Source organism: Pteropus medius, unplaced genomic scaffold, assembly GCF_902729225.1.
Source record: "Pteropus medius unplaced genomic scaffold, Ma_sr-lr_union100, whole genome shotgun sequence".
In the NCBI taxonomy this organism is placed as follows: Eukaryota; Metazoa; Chordata; class Mammalia; order Chiroptera; family Pteropodidae; genus Pteropus; species Pteropus medius.
Genome location: NW_024356249.1, coordinates 11,278,602 through 11,306,192, shown reverse-complemented (window position 1 = coordinate 11,306,192; position 27,591 = coordinate 11,278,602). Strand labels below are relative to the sequence as shown.

At 37.3% G+C, this 27,591-nt stretch overlaps 1 protein-coding gene and 1 non-coding gene across 7 annotated transcripts in view; one reads left to right on the top strand and one right to left on the bottom strand.

The window, feature by feature from the left end:
* The window catches only part of GRM8 (glutamate metabotropic receptor 8), a 691,970-nt gene that overhangs the window by 648,113 nt on the left and 16,266 nt on the right, over window positions 1–27,591 (bottom strand). The window lies entirely within an intron of this gene.
* LOC120601384 (5S ribosomal RNA) lies at window positions 22,647–22,765 on the top strand. The gene has a single exon (XR_005652426.1). It is a non-coding gene; the product is annotated as a 5S ribosomal RNA (ribosomal RNA).

The following is a 27,591-nucleotide window of genomic DNA, read 5'->3' as shown; positions in this document are numbered from 1 at the left end:
TCATTAGAAGTGGGAGCATTCCTAACCCTGGAAAGAGTTTGAATATTAGACTCTGAGGATAAGAGTGAAACCAGCTTTTAAAAAGGTAAGGGTTCCTGATTAATCAAGAGAGACAGAATTCTTTTCCCTACTTTCAAGACAAACCTACAGTAGCTCTGTGCCTGGATTACAAAGCCACACCACAAAGATGTTGATTCTTTCTCTGTGGAAAGTTGCTGAAAGAAAAGCAAGAATTTAGGCATTACAAATTACAAATTAGATTAGACCCATTCACATACACATACATGTGAATATATAGATTTACATACCATCTTTTTACTTTGTTTAAAAAATACTTCCACATTTATGATGTTTTACCTCCCAAGTCCCCTATAAGTTGGGCATTGGCTAAAAAGCTCTGGGTTCAGTCCAAAGGAGAATGTTCTAACCCTGTGAAATATCAAGCAATGGAGGAAACTATGTTGTAAGGGGAGTAACCTCTGTTCTAACATTCAAACCAAAGCTGGATGGTCATATTCTACAGTTGCTTTCGAGCAGTGGTCCCCAACCTTTTTTGCACCTGGGACCAGTGCTCCTTTGAAAATCTAATGTCTGATGATCTGAGGTGGAGCCGAAGTGGTGATGCTAGTGCTGGATAGCAGCTACAAATACAGATGAAGCCTCGCTCGTTTGCCTGCAGCTCACCTCCTGCTGTACAGCCCAGTTCCTAACAGATCACAAGCGGTATCAGTCCGTGACCCAGGGGTTGGGAACCCCTGCTTTAGAGAATTCTAGTAATTTGGGTATGAGGTGATTCTTCCAGTACTGACGTATATGAGGAATCTTTTTAATTGCAAATGCACCCAAAAGTAAAGTGATCCGTGACTTTGCCCTAGTCACACAATCAGACCTCAACTGAATGATCCTCAGCATCACCAGTAAACTCAGCCTCATGACATCAGCAGGAAACTGGCATTGACTATAAAACGTTCCCTTTGGTTTCATATAATGGGCACAAATAAAAAGGCTCAACATCTGATGGATATGCTTTCACATATTGTGTAAGGTGATCTACTCAGTGGAGGTTCTACATTAGACTGAGACTGTTTCATAAACTTCTGAAAGCCAATATATAGAGTATCTCAAAGTTAGTATAGTAGAACATTCTAGGACACTATATTCCAGTATTTGGGATAATTGGATTAAACTAATAATTTGACTGTTAGCCTCATAATCAAACATAATGACAGCATTTATTTGGCTGGGTCAGTCTCATACTTAGACTACAGGAAAAATAAGAATTTTTTTCCATCCTAAAGATCACAACCTTACATAATGGTCTCCCTTGCATAATAGTCACACCCCTATTTTTGGACTGGCAGAGCCAGCATAAAAGGTGTTATTATTACACAAATAAATACAGTGCTTTAGAGGTATTTTTAAAGACAAAAATACATTTTCAATTTTATTACTACTTTTCAAATAGCAGAAGCTAGACAAGGTTCCAAGTGCCTTGCTTCACTGCTTTTGAAGCTGTTGCAACAGTGACCCAACCGATGACAGTCACGTATTTTACCTAAACATGGAAATTCCCAGGAAGTCTGAGGCTATTTGGGTCAAGTTCCTAAGGTTTTTGATTCAGAGCCTGATAATAAAGCTTTTGTGTTATATGAGCACATGAGAACATGGTGCTATCTTTTAACTGAGGCATAAAGACCAAGGTAACAAACTACTTGTATTCGTTTTCAAGTTTTCCTATCATTACAGCTAAAGAAAGAAAAAACTACTTCCAACCTTCCTGCTTCTATTAACACACATCTGACATTGATGCAAATGTCAGACATGCTCACTTTAGGCTTCTGGTCAAATTTACATGAGGATAATTAAATTCTGAGTTTCCAAATCCCCTCTATAAATTCAACAGCTATAATATATTTCTCTTCTTGGACTATTGTTTACTATTGCTCTAACTACTCAATAGCTGTAATTTTGTAATTCACTGGATGTTGAAGGCTATAACAAGCATACAGAGGGATATGACTGTGGGTAAACTCAAAGCCTAATGACACTACCGTGATGTTACACACACTCACATTCCTCTCGCCCTCACAACATAGCCCTCTGCTTCAAGAGGCTCACTTCTCCAAATACACAGTGACCATCAGTCAATTTTTCTTCCCTACACCCTCATTAGTTAGTTAGATGTGCTCTGTCTAACACGGTAGTCACTACACATATAGCCACTGAGCACTTGAAATGTGGCTAGTGTTAATTAAGACGTTCTGCAAGTATAAAATCACATACCAAATTTGAAGACTTAGTATGAAAAAAATAATGTAAAATATCTGAATAATTTTTATATTTGTTGAAATAAGAATATCTTGGGTATCTATAGGATTAAATAAAACATATATACTAGAAATTTTAAAATCTCTTTGTGTGTGGCTCACATTATATTTCTATTAGATAGTGTTAAGTTAGATGCTTTTAGACTCTGACACAACTCCACTGAGCCTTCTTCAATTAAACCGAGTCTTCTAATTTTATCCTTCATGTCTCTTAATCTTTTTTCAATCTTTTTGTCTTTCTTTGCTGCATCCTGGGTAATTTCTCATATTTATCTTCCAAATCACTGATTTTTTTTTCTTCACTGGGTCTAATCTGTTCTTAATCCATCCATTCCATTAGGTTTTGTATGTTTCTTTTGACATTTTGAATATGGTTTTATTTATTGAATTTCCACACAAGATTTCACCTAAGTTAGAAAAAGTTTGGAAACTCATACAGTTTCTACTAATGCTGAACACATGAATACTCAATGACCTAGAAATTCCACTCCTAGGTATAAACAAACAGAAACGAATAGATAATAACCAAAAGCTGGAAATTACCCAAATGCCCATCAGTAGTTGGGTGGATAAACAAATTGTGGTATATTTACACAATGGAATACTATTCGAAATAACAAAAAGCAAACTACAACTATATAGAAAAATATGAATGAATTTTATTTTTTTATTATTTTCATATGTTGAGAGATAAAAGTTACATACAAAAGAGCATATACTATATAAAATGATTTATGAAATGGTTTTTTAAAGAAAAACAGGGAAAATACGGTATTAGAATTCAGGATAGTAGTGGTTGCCCTTGGAGTGGGGACATTTTCTAGAAGAGTACAATAAGAGGGCTTCTGAGATCTGATAACATTCTTTTTCTTGAGCTGAATACTAGTTACACAGTACATTTAATTTGTGAAAATTCATCAGGTTATATACTTATGATTTTTACACTTTTCTATGTGTAAGACTTTTTTAATGATATTGAAAATTCAAAACCCTTATCTGTCAGATTTTCAAAAAACAATATTGGGTGGTTAAACCTTTTTTTCTCTTTGAGTTTCCAATTTCAAATATAATATTCTTAATTACAGAATTTCATTTTGGTTCTTTTTTCAGATTCTGCCTACTCATTCTTAACAGCTTCTTGTTCCTTGCTCATGTTTTAAATGCTGTCTTTTATTTCTGTAAAAGTTTTAAGGATAGTCAATTTATATTCTGACTCAGAAAATTCTTATGTTGAAGTCCTTGGGAAATCTAATTCTATGGTTTTTTTGTTTTGATTTATGGCTTATGTACTGTGTGTAATTAGTAACTTTTTATTGTGAATTCATATGTGGCTGATCTCAATTTGTGGGAACCCTATAGAGTCTCAGCTGTGGGTACACTCCTCCAAAGGGGACTCTCATCTAATTTTGAATCTCTCACACTAGAATCACCTTAACTCAATTCTTTCACTTAAATTTTCCTGAACAGCAAATGTAGATAATGTAAATTTAAACCCAAGACCTTCATGAGATCAGAATTCTCAAGAGAAACTCTTTTTATCCCTTCATCCAAGCCAAAGCTGGAACAAATAATTTTTGATAGCAGCAATCTTTGCCAGATGCATTTTTCTAGCCCACCTTTTCACTGAGGTTAAGATCTTTAAGCTTCCTGGCTTTTGTGAGCTCTTAGTCTTGACTCCCCATCTTGTAGTTCCATGACCTTTTCTCCTATTTCGCAACCCACCCACACTCACCCCTGTTGTGTGGTAGTTAAAATCAAGGCTCCAGGTTTCCATTATCTTCAGACACACACCTCCAGGCAGCCCATAGTTTAGGTGCTCACTCACCACCCTGATGTTAGCTCTCTCTTCATTTTTGGCTCCTGTGAATTTACGTTAAATTTTAATGAGCTTAGCTACATATTTTTCTATGCTATTCAGCACTTCTCACAGTGTGTGTGATTACAAGAGTTTCTCAAAATATTCAGTCTTCGGTGATACCAGAGGTAGAAGTACACCAGGCCTTTTCTATCTGATGCCTAAAGGCTAGTGAGACAACATAGCTATAACTTCAGGTGCTTCGGAGAAGCCTCACTGTTAGCTCCCAGCTCAACTATACATGAATTTTATAGAACTAAAAAATGTTTGAAGTGAACTGAGATAATCTGGGATGAGCTGGGATGTCAACCAACTAATTTTCAAAATATGCTACCACCTACCATTTAATGGACTTGCTAAAAAAATCACCCGACAGAGAGAAACTTGCCACTTCTTTATTCTAAAGGATAAAAGAATTCAGAAACCATTTATTCGAAAAACAAATATTTACCAAGAACCTACGCTTTTGCCGGGCACAATACTAAGTTCTAGGAATCTAAAAGTAATTAAAACATGAACGTGGCCCTCAATGAATTTAGCAAGAATGCCTAAATTTTTTTTTTTCTTTAAGTGCAAACTGATCTCAACATAAAGATTACCTGGTGTTAAGAATATGAGGACAAGGCAAAGTTCAGTAGATAAAAGTGATGTTAAGAATGTGAGTTTCACCATCCCATGCTCCTGCTTAAGCACCTCTAATGCTTCCCATTGCTCCTGAACTATCATCCAAACTCTTGTGTGGCCTCCAAGGCCCTATGAGATGTGGCCCTGCCTGCCTCCCCCTCTTCATCTGACACCACCCTCCTCATTCACCTCATTCTCTCCACACTGGCTTCCTTCTGTTCTTCAAAGATGCCTCGTTCATTCTCATTTCAGCTCATTTACACATACTCTTCTTTTCATCTAGAACATATACTCTTCTCTCAGATCTATGGGTCCTACATCTCATTATCTGGGTGTCAACTCAAATGAGAAACCCTTTGAGAAGACCCTTCCCTGACCGCCCAGGCGAAAGGAGCCCCACCGCCATATCATTCACCCATCACATCGCTTTTTTTTCAATTATCTTCATAGTGCATATCAATATTTTACATTACCTAATTTTCTATGTATTTTCTCATTTATTAAGCTTTGCTTTTCTCTGTATCCTCTTATTGAACCTGATACATACAGTGGGTGCTCTGTTCATACAAGAGAATTAGATGAATAAGTGGTCAATGATGCCTGCAAGTGTGAAAAATAGGAGAGTGGTGTCCACTTGTGCCACCTAATTGCACCCTAGGAAATAAAGTGGCGAAAAGTTTCCGTTAAGTTCAATAAGTGTCATAAGGTTCAGTAGTGGCTAAACAGGGAGTAATGAACTCTGTTGAGAGCAAGTGTGGGAAACAGGCAGAGAAACTGTCCCAGAAGAGGCAACTTACAAAAGACCCTAAAAAACAAGTAGGCAATGACTGGCTGGACGTGGCGGAGAAGAGCATCCAGACAGAAAAAGAGCACATGCAGGGCAGGCAGGTGAGGGACTCCTCCTTTCTTTATGCTGTCACTCTAAATTCAGAGAATACAGAACTTTCGAAAGGGTTCAAGTATTGGCCCCTTGTCCAAAGGTGCCCAGAGTATCTAACATCAAAGCCCTATTGTGGACTTTACTGCTAACTAATTGTGTGATTTTTAAGCAAGTTATTTTAAGCAAGTCATTTTCAGCATCTATATAACCAGGGTGTGAATCAAGGATCTCTAAGATCCCTTTCAGCCCTAAAAGTCTTTTAGTTACTCCTGTGTTTGCTCCAGCACACATTCTAAAATTGCTGATACTGAAGTATGAAACATAAATTCCTTTCATTGGTTAATTATTTTTTGCTGGTTTATTTTCTTGGTTTTTTAATGACTAAGAGCGTTTACAGAACATGCGTTGCACTCCGTTGCTTGATTATGGCTTAATGCGTAAATTAATTATGAAATGCAGCTGTGGGTTTTGGTAAATTCTAAAGCCTTGTTCTCACCGCCTTCAGCCAGTCAGCCTTGCCAGGATGGGCACAGGGCAGGGAGGCTGACTCAGACCTGTGACTCCCACACCACAGAGCTTCACAATGTGGGATCTACGAACTGCCCATTCCACATCAGCTATGGTCCTTGTTAAAAATTCAGGTTCCTAGGTCCAACCAGCCACCACTCCCCCAGGCCCAATTGAATTAGAATCTCTTATGAGTGGGGCCCTGAAGTCTTAGCCATTAATAAGAATGCAAGATAAATTCTTTCTCATACACCCTCAAGTAGAGAATTATCACCTCTTAGCTTCACTCTGTTCTGTGACAAACACACTAATAAAAGTGACTAGCATTTATTGAGGGCTTATTATGTGCCATGACCTATAGCAGGCTTCTCTGACTTCCTTTCTTGCCCCTCAACAGTATTACATAACTGACCCAAGCTCACATAGCAGTCAGTTGGGGGATTTGAGTCCATGTTTCTGACTCCAGAACCCATGTCCTCAACTGCTAACTCGACTATAACAGGGTCTGGTGCTTAAGAGCTGCCGACAGACCCACCATCACACACGATGAGTTCCAACCCCAGCTGTGCCATTTACTAGCTATGTGCCCTTGGGCAAGTTCTTTTTATAAGGTGGGACTAATCAGTGTTCTTATCTCATAGGGTGGATGGTTGTGAAAAATAATTGAGGTGATTCATATAAAGTGTTTGGAAGAGAACCTAGCACATCACAAGCACTCAACAGGCATTAGCCATTACAATCCCGCCTCCCCTTTCTCCAGCCATCCGGCTCATCAGTGCTTGTCACTGGTCCCAAAGGAGATCTATGGCAAGCCTCAGAATACAGATCTGAAAAAAAGCCTATCCCCTCTGCTGGAAAACAACCCATGGCACATGCTCCACCGACAGTGGGTCAGTAGTGGGATCGGGATCTTTGGAGATAAAGGACTGCACATTATTTGAACTTAAATGTTCAAAGGGCGTCAACTCCTTTCTAGCACAGAACACTTTCAGCCTTGATGCTTGTTTTTCTTTCATGCCTCCTAATGGTTCTGTCTGTCATTATGAACCTTTCAGTTCTGCTTCAACAAAGCACAAAGGGATTCCATTCTTTAATCCTCAAAATAGTTTGTCTTTATAGTTTGGCAGGTAAGAGTTGGTTGCAGCGGTAACTCCTGAAACCTGACTCTCATTATGCCAAGAACTGCAATGTGTTGCTGCATCAAAGCATGAGTGATAACAAACGCTTTCAGATGGTGAGAACTGCTCTTTTACAACCTGCCTTGCAAGTGCCCTCTTGACATAGAAGAACTTTTTTGATTACTATCAATCATCATTAGTAGCAAATGGTGGTATCTATCCCGGTGACATCTCAGCCAAGGAAGGAAACTTCATCCTTAGAATGTCAGCTACTGCAAGATTGAAATATGGAATACACTAAAGACTTTTGTCTTCCATGGCAAAAATTATTCCATAAGTCATGTTTTGACTAAATCTCCTACAAAGGTACTTAAAATTACTAATTTTTCTTTCTAAATGAAACTATTTTACAGTCATGCATAGAATTTTAAATAAGCCACTACTTCTGACCAGATATTTCAAGTGCTCAGAGAAAAGAGAGTCAGCAGAAAAAGCAGCGTTTCCACACTATCCTCACACAAATCCAGCGATGTGTCTGTGAGATTCCACATCCATCCCGAAAGCTCCATCCACAGGAGACAAGGCATCAGAGGTCTGCGAGTCCTAGGACACCACAAATCTGCTTACCACCAGCAGACTGACTCCTCCTTTGAAAAAGTCAGTCCACTAAGCAACACCCGAACGCGGCAGGACCCACACAAGCAGGCAGCTTGCTCCTTATCAGGATTTCCTTTTGCTGTACCAAGCTGAGACTCTCCCCCCACCACCCCACCACCACCCTCAAACGAGACTGAGGCCTTGTTAGATACAGAACCCTTTGAAAATTGGGAAAAGATACTGGTCCCATAAAAACCAGTCTTTTTATTAATAAATTAATCAAGCTCGAAAACTCCTTAGGAACACCCAGCTCTAGACAGTCAATGCTTGGCTTTTTGGTGAAAGCCAACATAGGTAATAGTGCCTAAAGAAAAAGCCTGCTAAGGTTTCTTCCAGAACCTAATATGAGGCCAGACCATTCAGCTTAAGATTCGACTCCATGGTGATTGTTTCCAAATTGGGAGGGTGTCCAGGAAGAACTAAAGTTTGAGAGTGGTAAAAGCTTTGTATCAAAAGGCCTGCATGAAAGGAGCCTCCCCAGTAGCTCCCTGTAATCAAACAGATCAACAGCCAAACCAGTTACAGGGATCTGCACTGAACTTATGCCACTATTTCAGCAAGAGTAACTAAGCAAATCATCAACCACTTATGTCACACAACAATGAAACATTCTCATTAGAAACTTCTATCCTAAAGAAAGAAACTCTGTATTAGAGGCACGAGCTCTACTAACCTGAAGAAGTCCAAGGACTGACATTACTGAGGTTTTCACTCATCCTCCTAACTTCACCTGTTCCCATTACTTCCTACAGTTGTCCAGTTCCTACATATGAGCACAGATGAAAATACAAAAACATCTGCCATTCCTCCTGACCAGAGCACAAGCTACAATAATGAGCTTAAAAATATTGCAATATTTTGGCTGGTTACTATTGCAAAATATTACTAGTAATGCAATCAATCTACAAAAAGGGCTCTTATTAGATAGATGGAATTAAAAGCAAGAAAAAAAGTTTACAGAATTCAAGGAGCTGAACATATTTACCCAAACTTCTAACTAGACCAGACTCTCATTGCAACCACTCAGACAAGAAGCAAGGACTCTGTTCCTCCCAGAATCTGCTTTCTAGACTAAGTCCCTGATACAGACTTCCTTGCTGTCCCTTGGGTCACCAACCCATGCAGCCTTTCTGTCCCTGGCCCTCAGTCTGTTGAGGTCTAATTCTAGGCCCCAGCCCCTGAAGTAAGGATGCCTCCCTGAGCTTCAGGCCCAATAACCTTGCAGTTGCCTCCTTTGCCCTTCCTGAAGGTCCCCATGCTCGAAAGACTAGGATGCCGGGTGGTATCATATCCAATGTCCTCAATAAACTCACCTTAGTCAAGCAGGCATTGCTCAAAGGGGCCTGGAAATTATCCCTAATTTAGGGTTGAGCTGTCCCTAGCTAAGGACTGACTGAAGCAAGGATACAAAATCCTCACTTCCTTGCCTCAGGAGAGAACAGGCTCTTATGCAGTGGATGCTAAAGAGCATCACACAGGATCAGGCTGACACTAGACTTCACCTGAAACCACATTCTTTCTCCTGAGAACTTTCTTTAATAAATCACTTGTATACGAATCCCCTGCCTGGGGAACCAGACCTCATGCTGTGCTTCTCCATGAGTGTTCCAAGTGGGCATATTGGCTCAGTTCCCACAATGGTCAAAAGGCCTCTGTGGACTATCTTTATCCAGAACCCATCAACATTAAATCCAGTGACTCGGATAACCAGGAATAGGCCCCTTGCCCCTCTGGCTTAGAAGTCCACCCTTCCTCTTGGGAAAAGCACCAAGTCTCTCCTCTCTGCCCTCACAGTTCTCACCTGACTTGCAGTTAGGAGCTGAAAGACATATTCTGAAGTCAGTGAACAATCAAGCTGAGGTTATCAGCAGCAGAACATTGCCTAAAATACTATCAATGACTCATTCTTCCAGTTCTCGTTAGGGAGCAGAGAAACCACCCCCAAGGTCCCTAAATTTGCTTCTTGCAGTATGAAATCTCTTAAACAGAGAATAGAGTCTCATCACAGCATTAATACTAACAACAGGCCACCCAATGCTTGACTGTATTCTGCTTCCTTAGAGGAATCACTGTGCTTGTTCCATGTTCTGACTTATGTTATTTACATGTAGTATTTGGGATAGGAAAACATCATTTCTGGAGTTTATTATTTAACTATGACTTCTTACATAAACCAGCACTCTCACTAAGTTTGTTTCGTTCCTGACTAAGGTCAGATTATTGACAATCTATCAGAAGAATTTATAACCTGCTTTATAATCATAATAGCAATTATTTTACAGCACTAAATATTTGCTAGGCACCAGAACTATGCCCTTTCTAACCCTTACAACAGATAGAAATGATGAGGCTCAGGGAGGTTAGATAACATATCAATATTATGTAACAATTACATGACAGAAAAGGATTTGAACCCAGGTTCATCTAACTACAAAACATGTGATCGGGTCACTTTACCACACTCTCATTGCCATTGCTCCAGTGCTTCAAGCTGGTTCTACCCTGCAGCGATTACTGGTCCAAGCTAAGATTTCTACAGAATTACTGAATATTCTTTTTTTTAATGATGAAATCCAGTAAGTTTTAGCTGTACACTTTAACAGTAAGGCATATATATATATTTACGCTGTGTATTCACCTCCCATAGCTAGATTTCTGTCAGCACATTTCCATCTACCTCCCCCCTCCCCCCGCCCCTCTCCCCGCTACCCTTTGGTAACCACTATATACAATGGAATATTACTCAGCCATAAGAAGAGATGAAATACTGCCATTTGTGACAACATGGATGGACCTCGAGATAATCATGTTAAGCGAAATAAGCCAGACAGGAAAAGCTGAAAACCACATTCTATCACTTATATATGGGATAGAAACCTAAAAGCAACAAATGAACAGGACAAACAAACAGAGACTCATGGACGTGAATGTCTTGAAACCATGCCATGTTCTCTGACTTTGAGAAAGGGAAGCAATCTAAAAGTTGTCTAGTGTAGACAAAGATAAGAATTAAAAGGGCCTTTGAAGGAAGATGGAATAAATATATTGTTCCCTATTCTTCCCATAGGGATAGATAAAAACCACTTACATTATATATCTAAAATGAACACAAGAAGACTGAAAGGTAGAGAGAAGTCAAGAAGGTAAAAGACCTCAGAACCCAAGGAATGACATGGTGGCCAGTTCCTAGATTTTCTTTTCTCATCATATATTCTAGACTAGAAACTGAAGAAGTTAGCAACATGGAAATGCCAACATACAGACAAAAAATAAAACTTCTCTTTCTATCAAAAAAAAAACAAGAAAGGGGCAGCCTAGCACCTTTTAGGTAGAAAAGAAAACTTTTAGATAATAACCATTCTACTCCAAACATAGCAAAAAAAAAAAAAAAAAAAAACTGCAGTCCCATCCCCATCCTAACAGCAAAGGCCCAGTAATAAGGCTTCCCAATACACCCACCAGGATGGATTCTGAAAAGGTTGGGTGAGGAGTCGGAACTTTCATCTCTGCCAGGTACGATTCCCTGCTGAGGTGGTAATGGAGGAGCCTAGTGGACAGTCAGGACCTCACTGTCACCTCTCAGCAGTGCCAGTCCCCAGCAGTATCTGTGGAGGTCCATAGGAACAGTATCAAGGCATCCATCCTTCTCACAGCCAGAGTGGTATCTGTTTCAGTGAGGAAGTACATTCTTGAAACAAATAAACTATAAAGGTTTGACAAGTAGGACTTCTCAGCAAAGGAAGAGAAGATATAAAAAAGAACCAAGTGCCACTAAAATATACCATAATTGAATATTTTTAAAAGCAAGAACTCAGTGGACAGGTTCAACAGCAGAATAGAGAGGATAGAGGAAAGAATTAATTTGAGAATAGAAAAATAGAAAACACCCAATCAAAACAATAGAAAATGGACTGAAAAAAAATGAACAGAACTTCAGACCTATGAAATTATAAAAAGATTTTAAAAATTTAGGTCATCTTACTCCCAGAAGGAGAGGGAATAGAGGGCGGAGCTGAAAGAGTATTTAAAGAAATAATGGCTGAAAACTTCCCAAACTTGGCATAAGACAGATTTAAGAATCTCAGTGAACATCAAACAGGATAAACTCAAATCCACATCGAGACACATCATAGTCACACTTGTGAAAACTAAAGACAAAGACAAAATCTTGAAAGTAGCCAGAGAGAGATGATGCATTAACTATAGGGGAAAAACAAATTGAATTATAGAGAATTTCTCATAAGAAATCAAGGAGGCCAGAAGGAAGTGGTGCAATATTTTTCAAGTGCTGAAAGAACAGAACTGTCAACCTAGGATTTTATGTCCAGAGAAAATATTCTTCAGGAATAACATTCTCAGATGAAAGAAAACTAAAAGAACCTATTGCTAACAGACCTACTCTAAAAGAATGGCTAAAGGAAACTCTCTAAACAGAAAGAAAAAAAGATAAAAGGAGGAATCTTGGAACATCAAGAAAGAAGAAAGAACAGAGCAAAAATAAAAGAAAATACAACAGACTCTACTTCTCTTTAGTTTTCTAAATATGGTTTGTGATTAAAGCAAAAATCTGTGGTTCTCAAGATATGCAGAGGAAATATTTAAAACAACCATAAAAAGGGGACGGTAAGAGGAGTTAAGTTCTACACTGGTAAAATGTCAACACCAGTAAACTGTGATAAATATAATACCTACAGCAAACACTAAAAAAGCTAAAGAGATATACTCTAAAACACAATAGATAAATCGAAATGGAATTCTATAAAACATTCAAGCAACCCACGGAAAGCAGGAAAAATGCAAAGGAGAGACTGAAAAGAACGGGGTGAGGGGGTCAGCAGTGAAGGCATCTTCACCACTTATGCCAAGGTCACTCCAGAGCTAACTGGACACTTTTCGCAAGGAGCACAGTCTATCTGCTGTTCAGATATGCATTTGCGGTGGGGACAGGGGAGGAACCCTCCAGGCAATTCCACAGAGCTCTGCCTTGGGAACTACAGTGGGTTGGTGAGTCTTTGTACTGGCAGTCATGGAAGTCTCTACTCAAAACCAGGCTGACCTGCCAACACATCCAAAGGGGTTCCTTGCCAAGGCTTGGGTCTCAGCTAACCTTCAGCACAGTGGAGCCTCCCTCCAGGAGGATAGTAAATTTATGTTCCAATTATAAAAGATAAAAGCTCTACTTTCTGTGCAATCAATTCTGCCAGGAAAATAGAACTAAGATGGCTTTGATCAAGATATAATGAATGGTAGAGGATTGATTCATCAAGCAAAGGAGAAGCAGCAAGTGTAATCATTTGGAGCTATGTCTCAGATGCTTAAAGAAATAAGATGGGTTCAAAATTGGTCAGCCTTGGCAAACTATCCTACCAGATATAAAGAGCTATTTTAACAGGCATCTTCAGTCTTAGATTAAGAAGAAAATGAATACTGAGAAAATGAATAGAGTAGTTCTACCCGCCCCTTTAATTTTTTTAGAGGCAGAAGTCCTGAGTCCTTCCAGGAATGTGGGGAGCCCTCAATCTTACAGTAAATCATTTCATAGAACTTACTGGCCCTGTGCTTCTGGCCCCTCAAACCTGTCTCTTAGAAGAATGCTTCTGAAAACTTTCCATTACAGTTGTTTATAATTTTTATGCTTTAAAAAAAAGCAAAAATGTGTGTAGGGAGGGTATTTATACATTACATGTTATTCATTATTCCAAATGTAATTTTAATCAGTTCAACATAAAAGCATCTTAATATCCTCAAAATGGCACTGGTAATTTTAAATATTAAAATCCACTTTAGGAAAAAAAAAGGAATTTGATTCATTCTCTCCTTCCAAATAAGCAAGATCAGCTAGGCACACACCTCTGATCTTCCTCTTCCCTCTCCTATCTTCTTTCCTTCATTCTGCCTTTTCTCTTCCCTTGCTCTATCTCCCTTATGAGATAACAAATAACAGGGGCAGAGTCAGGGCTGACCCAAAAAATCTGATTACTCTTTCTCATTCTACATACTCAGAAACCTAAAGCTTTTGGTAAAAGTAATTCTATTTCCCTGAAAATCTCTACTTTTTAGGTTTGCCCTCTCTTGAGTCAAATCTAACAGATTTTTCTATTGACTTCTGGTTTGTACTCCAGATTCCTAAAAAAAGTATATCTGCAGACAATACCAATAAGTTCCCTTGAGTTTTTGGAAATAATCTTCCTTCCATCAAAAGGCAAACAGCTCAAGGAAAGCTCTTCTCTGCCTACATCCTCTTCTGCCTTCTCAAGAGCAGACTTGGCACTTGTAAAAATTTAGGAAAGTTGCTGAAAATTCCTAAACAAGGTTCCATAGCTTCTAATATACTGTTGAATTTAAAATTAATGCCTCAAGTTAATTCAGCTCTTTCTGCCTTGAGTTGCTTAGTGAACACTAAATTTCATGCTAACACTCCCAAGCCATTTGTCTGCATTGCTTATTTTCCAATTTCTGCTGATCTCGGTAAAAAAAAAAAAAAAAGAAACAGCTTGCATCATCTCATGACCATGGTTCTAAAGTGTTTCCATCAAGTTGCTCTCCTCTTACAGGTAGGATGTTTATTGTGTTGGTCCATAATGCCCCAATTTTCCACTGGCACACAAAGCTAGTGGTTTTCTAAAGCAGTCTTGGAATCCATTACCATGGAAACAAAAGGTATAAAAACTATTTTTATCTAATAGGAAAACCTAGAGGAACACTAAAAAGATCAGAAGTGTTTTCAAAGTAAGGATATAACAAAATACACGCTAGCTTAGGTTAAAGAAGCCTTGGGGTGGAAAAACAACAGGATAACAAAAGAAGAATAGGCAAAAAACAAACAAACAAAAGAATGGCCCTGATTGACATGGTGCTGAGTGGAATACAATTCTGTATCTGGTCTTCAATCCAGGTCATTAAAGGTTTCTTCATGTCTGATATAGGCCCTTCTCAAATTTTGTTAGTCTCATTGCCTGCAGTGAAGCAGACCCTTTAACAGCTTCCATTGCTTGGCTCTTGTTCTTCAAGATCATAGCTCTGGTGGAATGGGACATGCCTGACTGGCAAGCAATAACATCACTAATTTTCCACATTTGTAGTCCTTAATCATTTTTAATTTCATTTCCAGGTCAATCACTCAACATAGGCTCTTACTGGCAACATTAGCAGTGGATTTTGTATGCTCAGGAGCCATGATAAACAAAACGAGGTGAAATCAAGCATAAGAAAAAAAGGATACAATCAAGAGATGCAGTAAACACGAGATGTGTGAGGCTTTGCCAGCATAACATGGTGTACTGTTTTATAGCAAACTTTTTTGTAAATAGAAAGAATATACCCTAAAATAATGAGAAAGAGTATAGTAAATACATAAACCAGTAACATAGTTATTTATTATCATTGTCAAGTATTACGTACTATGCATAATTGTTCGTGCCATACTTTTATATGACTGAAAGTGCAGTAGTTTACACCAGCATCATCACAATCACAAAAGTAATGTGTTGCACTACATTTTAATGACCGCACCATCACCAGGTGATAGAAATTTTTCAGCTCCATTTTAATCTTATGGGATCACGATCTTATATGTGGTCCATCGTTGACCAATACTTCATTATATGGCACATGACTATACACAGAACATTCCATCCAAAAACAGCAGATACACTTTTTTCCAGGTGCATATAGAACATTTTCCAGGATAGATCACATGTTAGGCCACGAAAACAAGCCTCAACAAATTTAAGATTGAGATCATATCAGGCATCTTTTCCAGCCAAAACGGTATGAAACTAGAAATTAAGAGTTAGTTCTTTGGAAAGATAAGCAAAATTGACAAACCTTCAGCCAGACTCATCAAAAAAAAAAAGAGGAAGAGTTCAAATAAATAAAATAAGAAATGAGAGAAAAGTTATAACCAACACCACAGAAATACAAAGAATTATAAGCAATTACTACAATTATATGCCAACTGGACAACCTAGGAGAAATGGATAAATTCCTAGAAACATACAATCTTCCAACATTGTATCAGGAAGAAATAGAAAATCAGAACAGATTAATAACTAATAATGAAATTGAATCAGTAATCAAAAAACTCCCAACAAAGTACAGTACCAGATAGCTTCACAGGTAAATTCTACCAAACATTTAAAGAGTTAATACCTATCTTTCTCAAACTATTCCAAAAAACTGAAGAGGAGGGAACGCTTCAAAACTCATTCTACAAGACCAGCATTACCCTGATACAAAACCAAATACACTACAAAAATAAAAAATAGATAGATAGATAGATAGATAGATAGATAGATAGATAGATAGATAGATAGATAGATAAACAAACAAACAAACCTACTGGCCAATATCCCTGATGAATGCAGATGCAAAAATCCTCAAAAAAAATTAGCAAACCAAATTCACAATACATTACAAGAATGACACTACAATCAGTGGCATTTATTCCAGGAGTGAAAGGATGGGTTAATATCTGCAAATCAATCAACGTGATATACCACATTAACAAATCCAAGAATAAAAATCATATGATTATCTCGATAGATGCAGAAAAAGCATTTGACGAAATTTAACATCCAATTATAATAAAAACTCTCAACAAAGTAGATTAGAGGAAACATATTTCAACATAATAAAGGCTATATATGACAAATCTACAGCTAACATCATTCTCAAATGTAAAAAGCTAAGAGCTTTTCCTCTAAGATCAGGAACAAGACAAGGATTCCCACCCTCACCACTTTTATTCAACATAGTTAGTATTGGAAGTCCTAATCACAGCAATCAGGCAAGAAAAAGAAATAAAAGGCATCCAAAGTGGAAAGGAAAAAGTAAAATTCTCACTATTTGCAGATGACATGATACTATAGACAGGAAACTCTTAAAGAAGCCACCAAAAAAACGATTAGAAATAAATGAATTTATTCAAGTTGCAGGGTACAAGAGTTATATAAAGAAATCTGTTGCATTTCTATACACTAATAACAAACTATCAGAAAGAGAAATTAAGAAAATAATTCCACTTACAATTGCTGCAAAAAAGAATAAAACACCTGGGAATAAATTTAACGAAGGAGGCAAAAGACCTTTACTCTGAAAACTAAAAGAGACATTGATGAAAAAAACTGAAGAATACACAAATAAATGGAAAGATATACCATTCTCACAGATTGGAAGAATATTGTTAAAATGTCCATACTACCAAAGCAATCTATAGATTCAATGCAATCCCTATCAAAATCCTAACGGAATTTTTCATAGAACTAGGACAAATAATTCTAAAATTTATATAGAGCCACAAAAGGCCCTGGATAACCAAAGCTATCCTGAGAAAGAAAAACAAGTATGAATGTATCATGCCTCCTGATTTCAAACTATACTATAAAGCTATAGTAATCAAAGCTATAGTACTGGCACAAAAAGACACATAGATCAAAGGAACAGAATAGAAAGCCCAGAAATAAACCCACACATATTTTAATCGACAATTAATCAGCAACGAAGGAGGCAAGAATATACAATGGGGAAAAGACAGTGTTTTCAATAAATGGTGTTGGGACAAATGGTCAGCTACACGTGAGAAAATAAAACTGGACCACTTTCTTTCACTATATACAAAGATAAACTCAAAATTGATTAAAGACTTAAACATAAGACCCAAAATCATAAAATTCCTAGAAGAAAACATAGGCAGTAAACCCTTTGAACTCAGCCTTAGCAACATTTTTTGAATCTATCTCCTCAGGCAAAGACAACAAAAGAAAAAAGTAAACAAATGGGACTACAACCAACTAAAAAGCTTTTGCACAGCAAAAGAAAGGAAACCATCAACAATATGAAAAGGCAACCTACTAAATGGGAGAAAATATTTACAAAATGATATATCCAATAAGAAGTTAATATCCAAAATATATAAAGAACTCATACAACTCAATATCAAAAAAAATGAATAATATGATTAAAAAATGAATAATATGATTAAAAAATGACCAGAGGACCTGAATAGACATTTCTTCGAAGAAGAGAGATGGCCAAGAGACACATGAAAAGATGCTCAACATCACTAATTATCAGGGAAATGCAAATCAAAACAACAATGAGATATTTCCTCACACCTGTCAGATTGGCTATAACCAAAAAGACATCAAATAAGGATATGGAGAAAAGAAAACCTTAGAGCACTACTGGTGGGATTGAAAACTGGTTCAGTCACTATGTAAAACATATGAAGATACCTCAAAAAATTAAAAATAGAATTAACACACAATCCAGCAATTCCACTTCTGAGTATTTATTCAAAGAAATAGAAAACATTAATTCAAAAAGATATATGCACCCCTATGTTCATTACAACACTATTTATAATAGCCAGGATATGAAAGCAATCTAGGTGTCCACTGATGAATGGATAAAGAATATGTGGGTTATATGTACCACATATATATATATTATATATATAATAGAATATTACTCAGCCATAAAAAAGGATGAAATCTCACCATTTGCAACAACTTAGATGGAGCTAGAAGGTATTATGCTAAATGAAATAAGTTAGACAGAGAAAGACAAATACCATATGATTTCACTTATATGTGAAATCTAAATAAATAAATAAAACAATGAACACTCAAAACAAACAGACATGGAGAACAAACTGACGGTTGCCAGGGGAGAGTAAGATGGATGAGGGGGGTGGGCAAAATAGGTGAAATAGATTAAGAGCTACAAACTTTAAGTTATAAAATAAATGTCACAGGAATATAATGTATACCATAAACAATAACATTGATAACAGTGTAATAACTTTGTATGGGGACAGATAGTTACTAGTCTTATCATGATGATCATTTCAAAAGGTATATAAATGGCGAATCACTATATTGTATACCTGAAGCTAATATAATATGGCATGTCGACTACACTTCAACTTAAAAAAAAAAGAAAAGAAAAGAAAGAAAAATCTTTAATACAAATATGCTCATTTTATCATAACTCCATTTGATCTAGCACTTGATCCCATGTGTTGACAAAATGCTGTCACGGGTCATATTTATTTTGGGAAAGGAGTAGGTGCAAACCACATATATTTATTTTGATGTTCTCAGTGTTTCATGAAGTCTAAGTAGTTTCACCGCATCCTTCCATCGACTTCAAAGAATCATTTTGGATACATTAGTCCTTCCATGGAAAACTTTATGATACATAAACTGCTCTGGCCATCTGTAATAATACAAATTCTTCCCACCCAGTATCCTCCTCAAAAAACATCTGGAATAATAGGAGGCTCCCATCGGTGCTTCTAAAGGAGTTCACGTTTCCCAACATTTCCCAGGGAACCATGTGGCCACTGAAGGGGCAGGGAAGGCACATAGGGTCGTGGACAGCCAGACTTGATCCTTGTATCAAGGATATGCTGGCCAGTCCATCTGCCCTTGCAGCCACTTCCATGCTGACAGTATGAGCCTTACAGAGCCAAAGTTCTCTGTTAACTTTCCTGCTCAAAGGCAATCTTTAAGAATGGCAAGGAAAAATGGATTTACTTAGAACAGAGTTAAGCTAACAGTAGGAGTCTGTTCGGGTGAAGGAAACTATAACAGAAAGGATTTGAAATCATACTGTATGTAAGGCTATAGAAACAGTGGTCGAAAGCAGGGGCTTTTGTGGCTGTCAGATCAAGTAAGTAAGTTATCTAAGAAACCTTAGATAAGCTTCATTTCTTCATCTGAAAACCATACCTATCTGATGGAATTGTGCTGAGAGTCAAATAAGATCAGGTATGTTAAGTGTTTAGCCCAGCTCCTGGCATATAGGAAGTTCTCAATAAACAATAGCTCTTGTACTATTACTATTAGGAGCCGGTAATCCAATAGAACTTTTAGCCTGGAGAACTCAAAACTAGGGAACAACAGAGATCTTCAAACATTTGAAGGACCGTCTCATAAAAAAAAAAAGGGGGATTCATCAGAAGACAAGAGCAGGGCCAATGGATAGAAGTGACTGGCCATGACACCTGCTCCCCTCTTGAGCACCAGGATTGCTTTCTCTGGTCCAACTGGCTGTGTGGGCTTCCCCATCCTTTCTGGAATTTAAGCCATTTTAAAACTGTCCAAAGGGGAAGAAGATTTGGGGCCAGAACAGAGAAAAAAAAATAGTGACATTATAATACGAAGTGGGCAACTTTGTGAGATTATTAGCATCCCATCACTGACAGTGTTTAAATGAATCAATCCTGGATGCATTCATTTGGTACCTACTATGTGCCAAGGACCACGCCAGGTACTCTAGAGACATAAAGATGAGTAAGACATGTCTCTTGCCTTCAAGAGCATTGTACTCTAGACGGGGGTTGGGTAAAGATATATGTTTAACACGGTTAAGAGAAACAAAAAAGGTATTGAATCACTGTGTATCAAGGGTCTTAATAGAGTAGATTCTGCTTTGGATGAAAGGCTATCACTGAAGATCTCAAAAATCCTTTCCATCTCTAAGTTTCCATAATACTAAGTATTAGGGGAACTAGAAAAAACAATTTTTTTAAAAAAGCAACTGTTTATGCCAAGATTCCTAAAATATTTTTAAAATGTCCATTAGTGTGTATGGTATTTAAAAACAGTAGAATTCTGCTACTGAATTTAATTGAGTTATATAAAACAAAGTACAATGCAAAACTGAATATTTTTCCTCATAAGAACCATTTTCTAAGTGGGCATAGATTATTTAAGGGTAATTCTCATCATGTAAATGTGATCAGCATTATTTGTAGGTTTTACATTTATTTTACTTCAAATCCTAAACTTGTACCACTTTACTAGAATGAAATATAAATGCTATTAGTTTAAACATCATGAAATTTTTTAAATAAGATGTTAAAATAATATTTATTCACCAACCTTGGACCACAACAATATTTTCAATCACTGATTTAATATCCAAAATTTTTTGTCACATGCTATGCCTAATACTAATCAACAGAGGCTAAGATTTAACTGAGATTATAATCCAAAAATACAGGTTTTCATTTTAGTTCCTCATAATTCAGAGATATACTTAAGGGTAAATATAAGTCTGATGCATGAAATCCCAATCTCCCAATACATACTTAAACCCATCCTGCTTCAAATACAGACCCTTGGCCTCACACTACTTCCAAGACAGTGCTAGCTTGGATCAGCATGGAGGTGACAGGTGGGGCATTCAGTTAAGAAGTGATGCTAGATTATTTTATTTTCATTAGAGAAGGAAATTGTGGGGAAAATATTCTCGACTTAATCTATTTTATTTTCAGCAAAGTGTTCTGTAAATATTAATTTATATACACGCAAAATTCACTAGGTACTTTAGCTGCATGAAAACAAATGAAATAAAGTAATCCAAACCAATAATGGAATTTCTCATATCTTCTTTCCTCAGGCAGAGGGGAAAAAAAATCCAAGGGTTTAAAATTTCTTCCCCAGTGATTTCAAAGACAACAAAACTCATATCGAGTTCCCATTTAAATCGGTGGAGTTATGAGAGTAGAAATTACAAGTTAAAGTGCCACAGCATTAAGATGAAAAAGAACTGCTTATGCCATTTTCAATACAGAACCTTTTTCCAAATCACTCAATACACTTTATACTTAGAATATTGTAAATTCTCCAGATTTTATCTTACCAAGATCTATGACCACTTTGTGAAACAGAATAAGTTCATAGATGACTACTCTCAGTTTACTCAAGGGTCAAAAAGACAGAAAAAAGAAACTATGAGCCATTCAAGGATGGTGGCTTTCCTTATTAGAATGAGGTACATAAAAACGATTCGCTGATAATGCGTTTAATTTCTCTCTCAGCAATTAATTGTTGAGCTTAATGAGAATAGTATAAACAGTCAAGATATGCATGTGGCAAATAAATTTTTTTTATTTTATTTTTACCTACATAGATTTCCAAAATGCAAAGAATAGGGTTGGGGGTAGGGCTTCTCCTGGGTCCTCTAGCTCCTTCTTCAAATCCTACAGCAATTCACCTCCTTTACCTATCCCTACCCCTGATTGAGAGGGCATAGCATTCTGCCCTCTGGATGTTCTGTACCCACTGCTTGACTTTTAACTGAGGCCTCAAGTTTTGTGTTCAATGGGAGCTGGGGACATAGTCTCCAACTTTCCTCATTTTGAATCTTCCTAGGAGACTCTTAAAGTGCTTCTTTAAAGTTCTGTCATAAAAGAAAGATGCTATGAGAAAGGAATGAGGTTCCCACTTACTTCTGTTTTCACATAGCTGAACAAGACCAGGATTCAGGTCAAAGGTTCATGGATTCCCCCATACCTGGAAGAGCTTTCCTCCTCACCTGGCCTCTCAGTTTATATACTCCTATCCATACTGCTAGGTCCAAGCCAATCTCACATTACCACGCAAAGTCTTCACTGATAAATGCAGTTTCCTCAGGTGAAGATAGCCTTTCTTCTAAACCCTGGCACCACACTGATTACATCATTTTATATTGTTCATTGTTATTTTACATGTGTTAGTGCTTTCAATTAGATGCTAAGTAATGTGAAAGCATAGAATCTTCTACTTCTTTCATAGTTATCCCCTAAAGTGTCAAACATAATGCATATACCTATGGGATGCTGAATAAATACCTGCTGGGGAATTGATTGATTATTACCTATTTCACCTGTTAAGAAGGAGAATAAGGTTTACAGCCATGCCACCCTGAACAAGCCCGATCTCATGTGATCTCGGAAGCTAAGCAGGGTCGGGCCTGGTTAGTACTTGGATGGGAGACCACGTAGGAAGACCAGGTGCTGTAGGCATAAAAAATAAAAAATAAGGGATTGTAAGCTGACAATCTTGCAATCTGTGAGGTCAATCAAGGGTTGCCTCGCTTAAAAAAAAATAATGATAAGGAGAATAAGTGGATAATATGCTAGCATTTCTTCACCTTATTCTGCTTCTCTTGGTGGAAAAAAAGAGATTTAGCACTTGTTGAGTTTAAAGAACTATACCAAAAACTGTTCAGCATTATCTCACAACATCCTGATAGGATTCTGTATTTCCCGACTGGATCACAGAACTCCACATTGTGAAAATATTTCTCTTTCCCTCTGAAGTCCTATTACATTTGAGTATAATATCCATTTCTGATTAAAATAAACATTTATCAGGGCTTAATTGATATGTGTTTGACTGATTTACTCTCATTATAAACAGGCGGAGCAAGATAGGTCATAGTGTGAGTCAAAATTAAATATATTTAGTTCCATTATTTTTCTGGTTGTCCAAAAATGAATGTGACTTCTAGAGAAAGTACCTCTGAATTCTTTTAGTGCTTACATTTCCGATATCTGTATCAGAGAGTGATAGATATTAGTGTTATGTAGTCTGACCCTGGGAGAAAGAAAAATTATTCCTACAATATGAGGCTAGTATTCTTTGTCCAGAATGGGCCTGTGTTTCTGCCTATGTTAGATCATTGAACCAAATATAGCAGAGAAATGGAATTCTAACCCAAAAGACAGACTTGAAGGCTGCTATCCAGGCTTGGGATTAGTTAGCTGCTTATCCTCAACAACAACAATCTCTTATATACCAAACCAGAAATTCTGGAAAATATTTCAAAGGAGCCAGAATTTATTATTTTGTTTTCCAAAACTGAATCCAAATGGCACTTTTATTCGGGTACTGGAACAACATTTAAATTTAGTACAGCTTATCTTTGGGTCATCCAATCTTTCCCGTGGTTTCTGCTCATTATATAAAACTGACTCTTACCATCTAACACATAGACTTGAAAGAAGAGTAGTTCACAACTTCCTTAGTTCAGTTGGCCAGAGCATGGGGTTGGTGAGGTCCCAGTCTCGTATTTGAGCTTCAGGCAAACAAGACAACTTTGCTCTGTGCCAGAGCCTATTTGGACCTATCAGTTGTGCTATTTCCAGGTCAATGACTACACCCTTATTGGTAACTTGCCATTGTTCTCTAAATAAGGCAAGTCAGTATGAATGGTTGAGAAACCGCAGGAGAAGTATAACTCAAAACGAGCATCATTCTGATGGTGGATATCAATGTCTTCCTCCATATTCTCATCATAGCAGACATTTATGGTACTATGTGCCAAGGATCTTGTTAGGACGCTGTAAACTTTATCCTATTTATATTATGTTACACCATATGAAGGAGGTACTGTTATTATCTACTCTTTACAGATAAGAAAGCTAAGATTTAGAAAGATAAACTAGCTTGATTAAAGTAATATAGCTAATAAGCATTACATCAGAATTTGAAGGCAATCTGACTACAGAGCCTGACCTATTTTGTATAATTCATATGAATCTGTTTTACTCAAGAGTATCAGCACTACTGGATAAGTACATTATAATAATCTATAATTTGAATAAACAGCATCTGATGATAAATATCTATAAGCCACAAATATCTATACAAATCTGCATAACTATGATATGCCATTTAGTCTATAAACAATATAAATAAAAACATTCTCAAAGCTAATAATTCACTTGGAGAACTCAAATATATAGAATTGTCACAATATAAGTACTTAGATTTAAAGTGTAAGAAATAGTACAAGCACTAATCAAAGCTAGAGTTCACACTCTACAGCCACATGAAAGGAAGTAAGGGTGAGATGCTGGACAAGAATATGTCACCATCCTCCCATCTCAAGGGAGCCCAGTGTGGCACTGTCGGGGACACACAAACAGACTTCTCTGAGGCTGGGACTAGCCAGTAGATTTCGGGCTATATTATACCAAGGAAATGGCCTCCCCAAGTGCAGAGGGAACCTGGGAGAGTCTTGGAAGGAGACTAATGGCCAACACTGAGAACACATGCCTATTAGCTTGCTGGGCCTAATGGAGTAAAGCAGCAGAGACTGGCCTCCTTCTGGAAGCAGATAAAGGTGGCTTTGGATAATGCTATACCAGGACCCCTTCCCACCCCACCCCGCTAGTGCTCATTATGTATCTAAAATACATAAAGATTACATGTATATTTTTATGCTATTAAGAGTGCTTAGAGATAGGGAAAGTCCCTAATTACAGCTAAACGAGATGTTCTATCAATTAAATGGGTAAATAGACCCTTTTTCCCCACTGTGGGGAAAGAAGGGCCTCTTGTGACCCTCTATTGATTAAGACAGCTGTAGAATGTTATTTGCAATTTCATTGCATAATGGAAATCAGGAGGTAGCTGTCATGGTTTCTGAAGACAAATTGCTGGTAGCTGAGACAAATCATAGCCTCTTTCATCTCTTACTGTTCTCAATTCCCAGTTAATGTGTATCTTACAGTCTGAGTTTCTTAAATCAGTCTGCTGTACTGTCACAGGTAGTAAAAATGAGTAAAAGTGGTAATCTGAGTGACCCTACTTTAGAAATTGTGTTCAAGTAGCCATTACACTGACCATTACTCCTGAGCTATGCATTATTTAATAAGAAACACAACTTCCAAAAGGGCACACAATTAAAAATAGATCCATGCAGCAGCTGCTGTGATTATGACCAATACAAACAGAAATCCAACCAGGCATGAGTCAAAAGAGAAAAGGCTGCCGCCAGACAGAACAGTGTTCAACCTCATTTTTGTTTTGTGTCCTTTGACTTGCTAAGTCGGCCGGCAAGCGATTTATGTGGAGCAGTGTTTCTCAAAGTGTGGTCTGCAAAACAGCAGTGTCAGCATTACCTGGGAACTGTTAGAAACGCAAAGTCTCAGACCCCAACCCAGACCTATTGACTCAGAAACTCTGAAGGTGGGCTTGGCAATCTGTGTTTCAGCAAGCCCTCTGGGTGATTCTGATGCATGCTGAAGTTTGAGAACTACTGGCTGGGAGCCAGGGGGCATTTTTGGAAGGTAAGTCTTCCTAGGATTGTTCAACCTTTGTTTGCAAAAAGCTATCTTCAGAAGACCCTGGGAAGAAACCTGCCCCAAAACCAAATAAAACCACTTTAATCTTTAGTGCGAATAAGTAGAAAGAAGAGCATAGGGCTTTCCTTATACAAATCTATTTATTTCTTCACTACGTATTCCATGATTTGCTCTAGAAAGGTTTACAGACAACTTCTTAAACGAAATGTATACAGCATTCAGTCACAAGCCATTCTCTTAGAAAGAGTCCTCACCACTTTCAAAGCAATTGCTTTCATTATTTAAAATACCCAAAAGATAGACATTAATCACTAAGTAAGCTCTTGAGATGTTTCCAGTATTCAGTAAGGTTTCAGACCTTTCGAGGCTAGAGAAAAGAATAGCAAGAAAGACTCAATTTCATTTAACCAAGTGAAAAATCTGCTCCACCAAACAGGAGTCACAAAGCTCCTTCACCAGTCTGAGAATATGATCACTACACTGATTCTGTTACTACATGCCATGAAGAGCCATGGCCTGTGATGTGTGCCTGTGTGGTATGAGCCTGCCTTGTAGCAAGATGTTTTGGGTAATCCATTAATTCGACTCCTTTACTGGTCCAAGAAAAGGCTGTATGATACCAAATTTTACTCTAGAGCTAATTGAGCTTGGATGAGCCTCTAGCATTGTTTCGATTTTTTTTCAGATGATAAATGATCTTAAGCAATGAAAGGGAAGTAACCAATCAGTAAGAGATTTATTAAATAAATTAGGTCTATTCATATAATTAAAAATCAAGCAGCTGTTTAAACAAAAGTTTAATAGTTCTCAATCCTGGACAAATATCAGCATTACCTAGTGATGATTTAAAACATACCAATGCCAGGGCTCCAATCCAATTTTGTTGGATAGGGTTTGGGCATCCATATTTTTTTAAAAGTCATCCAGGTGAAGCTAACATGCAGCCAGTGTTGAGAATTACTGACGTAGATCTATATTAACCAATGTGGAAATTTCTCCCAGATATAATGTTACATGAAAAAGCAAGTCATAAGATACACATCTATTAATAAAATTCTGTTTGTGTGCATGTGATTTTATTAATAGATATATGTGTTTGGATGTGATTTCTTTTCATTTTATACTATTTACTTATTCATTGCTTAAACTTTTCTAAATGAAAATGTGTCTTTTACTTACTTAATTTTTAATTTTAAAAATCTGTTTAGAGAAAATGTGAATTGGTAAAAAAAAATGAGAAAACGCGTGAAAATAGAAACTCTAAAAATATACCATGTCTCCCTTTTTCTCTCCCTCTCCCTCCTTCTGTTCCTTTTTCTCAAAGAGCATAACAGTAAAATACACAAAATTCTATTTCTGTCTTATCTACTTAACATCTATTATTTTCAATATTTGAGATTGGGGTGAGGGAAGGAGTACGAAGAGGACCGATAGATATGATTCATTCATTCATTCATTCACTCACTTAGCAAATATTTATTGGGTTCCCAAACAGGTCCATACTAAGTGCTGGAAATAAAACAGCAAACAAGATACACACGCCCTCACAGATATCATGGACATCATCCTGCCCTCAAGGTGTTTTGTTACACTAACAAGAAACTTAATCTGCCAAGAGAAGTGAGAAAAAGTTTCCCAAAGTATAGGCGGACCTTAATCCTGGAAGTATTAGAGTTTTAAGAAGCCATTAGAGTTTTAAGAAGGGGTGTGACATTATCAAATCGGCAAGATGATGACAGATGATACACAGATAGGTA